Here is a 13,315-nt window from a genome sequence, read left to right on the forward strand (position 1 = left end):
AGACAGGGAAGCCTACAGGGCAATGGGACAGGAGTTCCACACTGCTGAAAGAGAGTAAATGACAGCCCAAGAGTCTACGAAAAGCACACATATTATTATAAATAAGCAAAGTATTTTCAGCAAACTAAAGCTGATGTACCAGGCCTTTTCTTTTGGGACACCAACCAGCTTCCAAATCTTGACACAGAGACTTATAATCAGTAATGAACGCTCTGCCTAGCTTAGGCATGTTTCTGGCTAACTCTTTTAACTTAAATTAGCCTGTTTCTCTTTATTTACCTTTTGTCTCAGGGTTTTTTTGTTTTGTTTTGTTTTGTTTTTTCTTTCTTACTTTCTTGCTGTCTCGATGGCTGGCTGGCTGACAGCTGCCTGACTTCTGGTCCCTGGCATCTCCTTCATTCTCTCCTCCTTCTTCTCTCATCCCCCTTTCTTCTTTTTTGAACCTAGATTTCTTCTCCTATTTATTCTCTCTGCCTGTCAGCCGCCTATCCCTTCTTTGCCTAGCTACTGGCTGTTAAGTTCTTTATTAGACTAGTCAAATGCCTTAGGCAGGCAAGGTGAAACAAATGCAACACATCTTTTCATAATTAAAGAAAAATGTGGCATAAATAAAAGTAACACACCTTTACACAGTTAAAGTAATATTCTGTAGCATAAACAAATGTAACACATCTTTGCCAAATAAAAATAATATTCCACAAAAATCTGAGATTTTATTTCCACCAAAATACTCTAAAAATAATACTGAAAGGAATCTTTCAAGCAGAGAGTAGCCTTCATACTAGACAGAAAAAGAAAATTGCAGAAAGTAATGAAAAAGCAGTATATGGGTAAGAACACGTATAAATTCTGGGCAAGGAAATATTGACTGTGCAAAGTAGCATTGATAGTATCTAGCATGTGAGATGACAGTCATATGGAAAAGCCAGGGGGAGAAGTTAGCAGACTTAAAATGTGTCAGGGGACTCTAAAATTAAAGCAAACAAACAACAAAAAACAGTAAACCAGTAAGTTTGAGTATCACAGAGAATCACAGAGGAAGCCATTGACTAATCACATAGGAAAAGCTTTTGGCTGCTACGGATTGAATGCTTATGTCTCCCCTTCCTCCAAGACCTTTGCAGAAGCCTAAACCCAAGGTGATGCCATTTGGAGGTGGGGCCTGTGGCAGCTGGTTAGGTCATAAAACTGTCCAATGCCCGGCTAGGAGCTGTGTAAGAGACATGAAAGGCGTCAGGTTTCTCTTGGCTATAGAAACAGGAAGACAGTTACCTTCAAGACAGGATGTGGTCCTCACCAAACACTGGGTCTACCAGTGTCTTTACTGCGGATTGCTCAGTGGCTGTAACTGTGAGTGATAAATGCTTGCAATTTAAGCCACCCATTCTATGGATTTCTGTCACAAGAGCCTGAACTGATGAAGGCACTTTTATTCTTTAAGGCAGTCAATCTTGTTTCTTAGAAGCTAAGAATTTTTCATGGGAAAGATCTTTAAACATGGCTGATTTGTAAATCAGAAATGAGCTGATTAATCATGGGAGGAAAGAAAGCAAAGACTTTTATTTACATGAAAAGATACACAAAACCTCTGGGTTGTATCCTAAAAGTTAAACAAGTCTCTACTAAAAGAAGGACCTTAGAATTAAGATGAGAGGTCAAGATTCAAGGTGGGATGTGATCAGGGAGAAACTCTTTGTAGCATAGAATGCAATTCATCCATGAGCTGGATCCTAACCCTGTATCACCAGCCTTCACAAAAGGTAGAATGTGCCAGCATAGCTGAGAGGAAAGGCTGGGTTCCACACTGGGAACCAAGTAAGCCAGAGCAAGCAGAGCAAGCACACAACTTGAGAGGAGAATAGATGGGGTGGGTTGAGCTGGAGTGGGGATTCCTGGGACAAAGGTAATGAGTAAATAAAGGCTTGGAAAACTACTGAACTTTTTGTCTAGTTCTTAGAACCTATGGATATACCTGATCCCATCTGAACAGTGTCATCTGTGTGCTAGGCAAGTGTTCTACCACTGAACAGCATCACTAGCACTTTTTATTTATTTGTTTATTTTGACATAGGGTCTCAATAGTTATAGGCAGGTATGATGGCTATTCTTGGTTGTCAGCTTGACTACATCTGGAATTAACTAAAATCCAAAATCAGAGGGCACATCTGTGAGGGATTTTTACTTAATTTGAAGTAGGTTGATCCACTTCAGCTGCATACCTTTAAGGTAGAAACACACATCTTTAATCTGGAACACACCTGCTGGAAGCCTGTATAAAGACATGGGAAAAGGAATCTTTTGCTCTTTGCCTGCTTGCCTCATCTTGCTAGAAAATTCATTCTTACTGGCATTGAAGCCTACTTCTTCAGGATTCCAGCATCTTCTGAAGACCAGGTGAGACATCCAGCCTCATGGACTGAGCAACTATTGGATTCTTGTACTTTCTGTTCACAGCCAGCCATTGTTGGATTAGCTGGACCACAGCCTATAAGTAATTCTAATAAATCCCCTTTCTATATACAGAGATTCATTCTATAAGTTACTCTAGAGACCCCTGACTAATACTATGGGCATTGACATTATGACCCTCTTGCCTCAGCCACCCGAGTAGCTGGAATCATGGGCTCTGCCTCATGATTTGTCATACATAATGGAGTACAGATGTCATTGATCTTCCCTTGGTGCCTGGGGTTTAAGACTTTGTTTCCATAGAAACCTCCTAGACCACAGGAGCAACTGGAGACTGCATAATGTGTGCATAAATGAGTCCATATTCATTGTTGCCCTAAACAGGTTCAAGATTAGGTTTGTTGTCATTCATTACCACATTACTTCTTAATCATTTTACTTTTTAATTCTTTGACAGCTTTACACATGCATATAATGGATTTTATTTCTTTTCATCCCCAGTAACCCTGTCTCATCCCTCCACCTTCTCTTGCTGAAACTCTGCTTCCCAGCAAGCCCCCCCCCCCTGCTTCCCTGCCTCTGAGTTTAAACAGTGTTGCCTACATGAGGATGGGTGGGAGGTTATTTACTGGAGAATGGGCCACTTTTCAGTGGCTACAACAATGAAGAAAGTGACAGCCCTTCCCAAAGCCACTATGAACTGTCAGTAATCCCTCTGGATAGGGTGGAGCTCATGATCCCTTCCCTCTTTCTTAATGAAATGTTGACTGGCCAGGTCTTGTGCAGGTCTTGTGTAGGTAACCACAGCTGGGTGAGTTCATGAGGGTGTTGTCTCCATCATGTCCAGAAGACACTGTTTTATAGCACTCTTCCCCAACCCCTGGCTCTTACCTTCTCTCTGCCTCCTTTTCCGTGATGCTCTTTGGGCCTCAGGGCTTGGGTAAAGGGAGTAGGTCAGTTTAGTTTTAGACTATGTGGTGATAATATGGTTATCTCTTTAACAATAATTGTAGGTTCCCCCTTAGAACCTTGGACCTCCCAGCTGTGGGTCTTTAGTAAAGCATGAGTTCCTTCTGTGCAGTGAACTTTAAATCTAATCAGAAAAAGTCTACCCCAAGCCTTCATGCCTCTGTTGCATCAATGGGCACAGCTGGCTAAGCTGGCCATTAGTGTAACTCACAGGGCTCAAAGTTGGATGACACAGTTGAGGACAGTTCTCTCCCAGCAGCTTGTACCACACCTTCTATCACTGTGAAAGCTGCCCAGCAGAGGGGAAACATAGTTTTAGCTTGAGCTCTATGTCCAGTTACTAAAATTACACAGAGAACTTTTGGAATCAAGGCTTTTTTCCTCCTTCCCTCCGCAATCCAATCTCCGATATACTGAAGCAGTGATGCCAGATGAGGGGCAGTTATCTGCAGTCAAATGTGGAAGCTTAATTATCACAGATGAAGACCGCTAATGAAGAAACATTATCGTTCACACATGGAGCTGTTTGGATGGGACCTCATTTACCTCCACTAGTCTATCCTCCAGGCTTGCTGTGAACTGCCTCTGCCCTCCCAGTTTCCTGCTCCCCTCCCCCTGTCATTTCCCCATTCATTAGCTCAGTCTCACAGAAATTAGAGAGAGGAGAGGGGCTTCTCAAGGTTTTCACAGGAAGGGAAACAGAAGCAAAAAGATAGCCATGTTCACATGAATCTCAATAAGATTGCCACATATCAATACTCGAGAAAAGGAACCACCTTTTTACTTTCCCCTGTGTGTTCCCTTCCACCCTCCCTGGATCCCTCTCTCTATCTGTCTTTCTGTCTATCTCTGTTCTGCCTGTCTTTCTCTTGACCCTCATTACTGTCTGCTATTGGCTATTGATACCTCCCATTTACTTTACTGAATTCTTCTTTGGTCTCTATTTGTATAAAAAGGCTGGAGAGAAGTTTGGACTGAAGTGTTTGCAATCTGGGGAGGGAGAGGTGAGAACAGAGGTTTCCCAGTCCGCATCTGGGAGAGGGGTGCACAGAACCTTCAGGAGAAGAGCTGGGCGAATCAAAGCTATTTGGAAGGAAGGCATTTAAGGGGACTTGAAGCACCACAGGAAGAACTGGTAAACAGCAACCAGGGGTCAAGGTGATGGGAAAATATGATTAAATATGCCATTCCTTGCCTGCTTTTCTTTTCCAGCTGTTTCCTGGCAGTGGTCATCAATGAAACAACGCATATGACAGCCTTTTCAGCCCCAGGTGCGGTTGGTCATGGCCACTTTCGTGCCCATGCCAGGCTCCAGGTAAAATGGATGGCAGCTACTTGGGAGTAGCAAGAGGAAGATAGTTAAGGTTGCCCAACATCTGGGGCTGTGCCACAGGAGAAAAATGGAGAGCTTGTGTAGGCTAGGACAAGACTTGTTCCAGACCTTGATTCCCTCAGACCAGAGGTTTTGTTATTGAATTTTTCTATCTTGTTTCTTCACAGATCTTGACATGCATGGTAAGTCCCCAAACTAAAGTCCCTTCTTTCTTTTGGACTCTGCTCTAGTTAGGAGCTGCCAGAAGTAGCATATGCATATCTCAGAAGCAGTGGACAGTCTATAGGCAGGTATCTAGCAGGCTCCGGAACAAAAGGCATCAGTCTGTGGAACCTGAAGCTAGGAAGTAGACTGAAGACTAAAGGGGTCTGGTGTGCTCAGCCCAGGCTAGATTGGCATTGGCTATGGGGTCTATGGCATGGCTTCTGTCTCCCAGAATGCTAAACCTTGGGCTGCCCCCCCATCTCTTGTCAGATTAAGCCATTCAGCTATGGTAGCAGAAGCAACATGAAGCTTAGTGACCAAGCCAGAGAAGAAAATTACATTTAATATCATATGGCAACTACCTTACATCAGTGAAAGTCAGCTGTGTTATTTCCAGAGTGGGCCCCCAAAATGGCAGTGCCACTGACATGTTTTAAATAACAGTCTGGGCTCAGCTCAGGCTGGACTCTGACAAGGTAAACAAAAGGATAGCTAGCAGATAAACAAAAGCCTAAAATCAGCATTCCTCACAAATTTTGTGAAGTAGGTTTACATTTGTCCAAAACAAAACAAGAAAAACCACTGCTTCCCCTATCCACCCCTACAGTCAATTACCTCTGGCAATGGTGCATCTCATTCCCAATTAACAAACCTGTAGCAGATCAAAGTCTCCATTCTAGTTTCCAGGCTGTTCTGTCCCAATATTTCCACTCCCGGGTTATTCCAATCTACAGGGTCCCTCCTGCTGCAAGATACCTCCTTAAAACTGGCAAGGCTCTCTTTATCTTTTGCTATTCTTTCTACCCCTTCTCCTCAAGACATAGACTTGGCGGTTTGAATTTCCCCAAATAAACCTTTCTTTCTACCCATGGAGTGGTCCAGGTGGATGGTTTCATTGTGCCCTTACTTCTATGCTGGAGGGCTAGGTTGGTTTGCAGCTCAGCACTTGACATTAAATGTGGTTTGTATTTCTTAGCAGGATGTGGGCACAGAGGTGTGAGACCTCTGGCCGAGAAACTGCCTATGCTGGATTTGGTTTGCCAAGCCTACCTCTGAAGACATTCATGAAAATTTCAAACATCAGACTAGGTGTGAGATGGCATAGAAATTGATATTGGTAGGCTGGGAGCTTGTTGTTGGTCTTAATACATCAACATGTTAATCTGCTTCTTGGGGACTGAAGGGGATGCCATTGCACAACCCTATAAATGATATAAATCTTGCTGTCACCAAGTTTATGAATGTGTTTCTTTTCATTAATTTGTTTCTCACCATTCTGCTGGGTGAAGGGACCAAGAGGTGGTGTTTTAGTGAGATTTTCTATTTCTATGATAAAATACTCTGACCAAAACCAACTTGAAAGGGAAAGGGTTTATTTGGCTTACTCTTCCAGACAACAGTCCACCACTAAGTGAAATCAGAGCAAGAACTCAAACAGGAACAGAGGGCAGGAGCCAGAGCAAAAATGATGGAAGAATGCTGCTTGCTGGCTTGCTCTCCTCTGCTCATGCTCAACAAACTTTCTTACCTACCAAGGGGCACAGGGGTGGCACCGCCTACAGTGGGCTGGGCCTTCCCATATTAACCAGCAATCAAGAAAATGCAAGACAGACATGCCCACATGACAATCCAATGGAGACAACTTATCAACCGAGTTTCCCTGTACCCAGCTGTCAAGTTGACAACCAAGATTAGCATCATAGGTAGTATTTTGGGATGTAATTTAAGATGGAAATAAACCACCTGAGAGATATAGAAGGCCCACCTGAGAGTTATCTTGAGTCATCTCATACAGCAAATGCATCCATAACAGGACCAACCCCTAAACACAATAGCAGGTGCAATTATGTTGTGTTCTGTCAAGTGGATGTCTTTGCTGACAGGAAAGAGGTGATGAATTGAAGTTCCATTGTTGTTACAGGTTGTCTTGAAATTTGGATTCATTATTAGGTCCTGGGGAGGGAGGAATCTAAGCTAAATCTCAAACAGGAATTTAAGATACAAAATCTTTATAGTGATTTTTTTTTTATTGAAACAGTAACAAAAAACAACTATAAAAGCAAGTGAAAATGAAGCAATTGAAATCTCAAGTGCTAGTCTTAAAATTCTGGCAAAATCATTTAGCTAACCAGGCGCTAGATGCCAGTTCCTTCTGGTCTCTCACACTCACCTCACCACTACAGGGGCCTCCTGTCTGATGGCTGAGTGTAGGTCCTTCATATGTGCCTGCATTTCTGCCCACATCTTTTCACCTCCTTTGGCTTCTTTTCTGATTTGTGGTCTTCATGTGGACCCCTCAGCTGCATTGCCCTGTTTTATGCTCTAACACCAAAGCTTCCCATGCACGTACCTGGGTCTCCTGATTCCGCCCACAGCTTTGTTCTCAGCCTTGTTACAGCATTCCTGCGTGACTTCTCTTTGAATCATTCTGATTCTTCCAGGCTGAGGGCCTTGGGACCTACCCTGCCTTTGTCCAGCGATTCAGGGCTCCTTCTATGGTCTAATTCAGGTTCCTGTGTCTTCTAGAACTTTGCATGACTCTGTTCTTCCTTATGAGCTTCTGCCCCCCCACTTTCATTAGCCCCCCTTCTTTCCAGTTGGGAGGCTTCTCCATCATTTCCTTTGCTTTCCAGTACCCACCAGGCAAACTCACTGCTTTCGATCCTTACCTGATTCTGCTTAGGCAAGAGAGGGTTCTTTAGCAGCAGACCCCCTTCTTTATGAAGTGGTAGCCACACTCTCTGCACCCTCCTAAACCTCTGCTATTATTTTTATTCCTGAGGCAAAGATAGCTCATTCAATCTAAAGGCTCTTTACAGCTTACCATTCTGAATTGGAATAACTTTGAGAATGAAAGGAGGGCTATTAGTAATTGTAACATAATAGCAGAAGAAAGCCAATACTGTCTAGGCATGCATTGTATTCTTATCATGACTGTGCTTTTAGCAGCCAATTTGGAGCAATCTTCCCTTGGCTAGGGCTATATCAGGGGCATTGCTTTTGGAAGTGATAGCTGGATATAATACCCTGACCTCTGTGTAAACTCATGACATCAGGAAGAGCTTGGTGGCTGATGCTCAGTGTCCCCATCCACACAGCTTTCAAAAGTGAGGCAACACTTACAAGCATTTGACCTGGGATAGTTTAAAGATTCTTTTTTGTTTCCTCCATCTTCCCTTCACAAAGGATACTGAGCTGGCCAATCATCCTCTAAGGGGAGGATAGCCTGGGATCTGTGACTCAGTCACCCTCATTAAAATAAAGGCCAGAATTTGTATCCCTACCACCTTCTAATCTACCCAAGAAATGGGCTGAACTCTAGATATGAAGTGAAGTGACCTTAACATATGAGACAGAGGAATTAGTTCGTGATTCAAATATCCCAGACCATGCAGTGTGCTCAGAAGGTGCTGCTGTCAAAGGATAAAGATGAAGAGCAACGCTGTGCTGGGAGATAAAGAGAAAAGGGTTAGTGTAACAGAAGGGAAACGTGCTGTGAGCTCTGAGCTGCAAGCCTCAGGTCCTGCCTGGAAGCCATTATACCTGTTGCTGGGTGCGGTGAGAAAACGGGGATGAGGCAGACAGCATACTACACAGAGACTGTGATCTTAGAAGGTTTGAGTTCATTCATTAACTGTATCCTGTACTCACCTCTCTCTCAGCTTCAGTCTTCCTATCTATAAAATGGGCACACTTATATACACTGATTAGCTTTGTGATGAGGGTTTTCCTGCCTGGTAGCATGTGGCTGTCCAGTGCATAGTGACGTGCTTTAGGAACTTGAGTTAAGTCACCATATCCCTTCATTTCTTCTTTTGACCTCAGTTAGATTTCTTGTTTTCAGAACACCGAGTTAAGCACGAACCTATTTTAAGTGAAAGCCTTAAGGGCCATTCATTGATTGCCAACCCTGAAAGCATCACTAGGCCTTTGTCAGGGCCATTGCCCAGGAAACATTAGGTTTGTGGTTTGCTAATGCTTCTTCTTCAGTGTGAGATGCATGCCCCAAGGCTTTGGTAAAATGCTGACTAAATCCATGAAGCAATCCAGGTGTGATGGTACTTGAGAGGCTGAGCTGAAGCGCTATCCTAATTAGCCTTATTAAATAAAAACCTGGAGTCAGATGTTAGGGTGACGCAGAGCAGTAGCCACTAAGAAATCTCAAACTGAATGGGGGTCCTGTCTCTAGGAATACTCAGACCAAAGGGGGAGGTGAGATCCATTCACCTTATATTCCTGTCTCCACCTCCCTAGTGCTGAGATTAAAGGCATGCACCACCACAGCATAGGTCCATTTCTCTTTTAGACTGGTTCACTCTCCTCTAGCCCAGGGTGGCCTTGAACTCGTGATCTTCCTGCTTCCTCCTCCCAAGCACTGGGATTAAAGGTGTGTGCTACCATTGCCTGGCCTCTATGGTTAACTAGTGGCTAGCTCTGCCCTCTGATCTCCAAGAACACAAACAAACATACAACACTAAACCAGGAGGACCATAAATTCCAGGCAAGCCTAGGTGCTGTGGATATCGCTCTGTGTAAATAAAATGCTGATTGGCCAGTAGCCAGGCAGGAAGTATAAGCGGGAGAAGCAGAGAAGAGAATTCTGGGAACAGGAAGGTGGAGGGAGAGAGATTGCAAGCCGCTGCCATGAGAAGCAAGATGTAAGGTACTGGTAAGCTGTAAGCCATGTGGCAACTCATAGACTAACAGAAATGGGTTAATTTAAGATAAAAGAACTAGACAGCAAGAAGCCTGCCACGGCCATACAGTTTGTAAGCAATATAAATTTCTGTGTGTTTAATTGGTTGGGTCTGAGCATCTGGTGGATGAGAGAGATTTGTCCTGACTGTGGGCCAGGCAGGAAAACTCTGACTACACCTATGTAACATAGCTCTTGTCTGAAACCAAAGCAACATGGAAGAGAGCAAAAGCAAACAGACACCTCAAAATCATGAGTCATGTCTCTTTTTCCTTTTTTCTTATATTTTATTATTTAAAACAATTTTAAAATTTGAATATTCTTATCATATTCTTCCCTCCAAGTCCTTCCAGATACTCTCCCTCTCCCTATCTCCCTACCCACCTAACTTTTAGTTCTTTCTAAAAAAAAAAAAAAAGCCAACAAAACTCACACTAAATCCAATATAATAACTTCCCTCAAACCAAAATAAAACAAAATAATAGTCCCCCTAAAATAATCACCAAACTATAACCAAATAAAAGCACATACAAAAACTATGGAGTCCATTATATGTTGATCAGCTACTCCTGACCATGAGGCCTGTCCTTGATTAGTTGATATAGCCAACATCACTCTATTAGAGGAAACTGATTGTCACTCTCCCAGAAGGTATAAGTGACAGTTCAATTGTTAAACTTTACCCTAATGGCTAAGTTTTCATTTGTTCATTTAAAAAATACAAAAACATAAAACATAATAAGATAAAACAAAAAATATCAAATTGAAGTTGGGAAAGACCAATGAACAGAAGGAAAAGAGCACAAGAGACGGCACAGAAATCAGAAAACCTCTCATTCATACACTCAGGAATCCCATAAAAACACTACACTGGAATCCATAATATATACTCAAAGGACCTGTGAAAATCCATGCAGGCCCTGTGCATACTGCTTTAGTCTCTGTGAGTTCAAATGAGCTTTGCTCATGTTGAGTTGTTGGCTAAAGGGAGCCCATGGGAATCCCTAAACAATCCAGGCTCTTTCCAAGACTATAGGTTGCTCTCTGCTAACTGACAGCAAGGTCCCATTGTTGAAGACTATCCATACACAACTCACTGAAGATAGAGACGTCAAGATGGGCCCTACATAAAGCCTTCACCCCTGAGTGCCATTGCCTTTGTTATAGGAACACACTCTGCATGCTCTCAAAAGAGAAACATAAATGCCAAGCCAGCCGCAAACCCTTTATAGTGATGTACTGCCAGCAAGCTATGCTAGGGCAATAGCGACAAAGCTTTCAGGAGTAACCAACCAATAACTGATTTGAAGGCACACTCCACGAGGTGGTACCCATACCTGGCACTGCTTGGGTGACCAAGAAACCTGAGATTAGATAGCCCAGGCTCGTAGGGTAAAACCAAATAATACTGGTCTGAAAAAAGAAAAGAAGTGTATAGTGATAAAATGACTCCTAATGACATTCTGCTATACTCATAGATCAGTGCCTTGTTCAGCCATCATCAGAGAAGCTTCCTCCTGTAGCAGACAGGAGTAAATGTAGAAATCTACAGCCAAACATTACACAGAGAGTGAGAGACCTTGGAAGATTCAGCTCTAAATGGGCTGACTATCAAATACATCCCCTCAGAGCTCAGGAAACGCCTGGAAGAGGAGGCAGAGAGAGTGGAAGAGCCAGAGTGGATGGAGGACACCAACGACACAGGGCCCTCTAGTCAACATGAGTCAGTGAGTCAGGTATTGGTGAAATTATTAAGGGCACTCCACGTAGTTAAAAGGGAGGTTTATTTTGTGGGGTAACTTACAAGTGAAGGGGTAGGTTGCAGGGTCTGGAAAAGGTATAGTGCAGTCCGGCGGTGTTCTCTGGAGAACTCTGCTTAGTCTACCTCCAGCATCCAGGGTCCCGGAACCAAGAGAGGAGTGACCTCCTCTTGATCCTCCATCTTCCGCCCCCTCCTTTGCCCCGCCTTGTGGGCGTGATCATTACCGAAGCCTCAGTGGGGGTTGGAACTTCCAGGCCAATGCTGGGATGGCTATCCACTACATCTCCCCCTTTGGTCTAAATAAGAAAGTTCTAACCTAATACAAGACTATATACAAAGAGATGGTTATCAAATATTGTCCAGGAGTAATGAGGGATAATGACTTAGATAAGTTGGAATTACAATAAGTGCAAACAATATCAAGCAAAAAACACATAGTAAAATCCAGGGAAGTCTAGGGCATGGGTAGGTGGCATGTTACAAGGATCATTCCAAAAGGTGTCCTATCCTAAAGAACCTGAGTCTAATACTTAATATATTCTATCTAAGATATTATATATGTATATATATTAAGTTGTAACTATAACTGTTAATCTCCAACCTCATCAAAGACCTGAGAAGGAATATAATAATACCTGAGAAATGGGAGAAGGACACAAGCAACTTTCGGGAGTCTTGCAAGAGTAGACAGAGACAGCTAGCAGCCTGGATAGTCACCTAATGTTTCTCAGCATTGTGGGTGCATTCAAATTGGCTACAGGCCTAGAGTATCTGACAGACCATTTTCAGAAGCAGGAATTCTGAAAGACAATCTTACCCTGTCTTGGCAAAGTATAGTGGTCGCTTTCCTTGTGTCCTGCTTGTCCAGAAAGGACAGCATTTGTACTGTCAGCAGTTGAGGCAAGGGCAGTTCTTTGCCCAGTAGGCCATTTTGTGCCAAGAAGACAAACTTCCAAATGGAAATGTCTTAGAAGCCCAACATTCTCTTGGGATCAAATTGGTGCTGCCAGGAGCAATTGTGTCTCACGTCAGCAGAATTCTAAGTTATTTAAATGCCATGTTCTCTAGGTCCATGAAGTGTTTGAAGATTACCTGTCCATCTGACCTATGTATTTATAAATCTGGATAACCTAACTAACATAATTACAGAGATGACAAGAATAGGTGACAATAACTCTGTAAGTCTTATCTACCTAAACAACCTAAGGACTAAGGCTTCCTATAAATAAGGCAAACAGTCTGTAAGCAAATGTACAGTAAAAGGACAATGACTTCAAATTGTGACAATACACAAAATATCTTTAACAGAGGTAGGAATGTATAGTGCAATATACAATATGATAATAATCCTAAATATATATCAGTATACAGAATATCTTAAACAGAAGTAGAACATACATACAGTATGACAGATATAAATTCACATTTGTATCAATATACAAATATTTCAAATAAGAGTAAAAATATGTGTACAATATAACAAACATAGTTCTGTATTTGTATCAATATACAAATATCTTAAATAGGAATATAAAAAGTTTATATTTGTATCAACATATAAGAATTCATAACAGTGCAAAGGCTGCTATATTATTAATTTGTTTACTAATGTATATGATAGTCTACCATAATATCTTATACTTATTCATTCCATTTCTTCTTTTCCCTTTATTTTTTTTGAGACATATTTTCTTTCCTTAAGGAGAGTACTGAGTTTAACAGTTTCTTCCACCCCCAACCCTAGAACCATTATCCATAACCCTGAGAAATATGAAACCTTAGGGATAAGGGGCATCATTTTCTTAGATTTGCGAAGATTAAATGAGATAGTATATATAAGGCTTAACAGGGAGCCCTTTATCAGCAGTGTTGCTAGTATCAACAAAGAAGTCAAAGATGCCTGTTAATGGTTATCATCTTTTAAAAGATCATCTCTGTTATG

The sequence above is a fragment of the Onychomys torridus genome, chromosome 7 (assembly GCF_903995425.1).
Source record: "Onychomys torridus chromosome 7, mOncTor1.1, whole genome shotgun sequence".
NCBI lineage: Eukaryota > Metazoa > Chordata > Mammalia > Rodentia > Cricetidae > Onychomys > Onychomys torridus.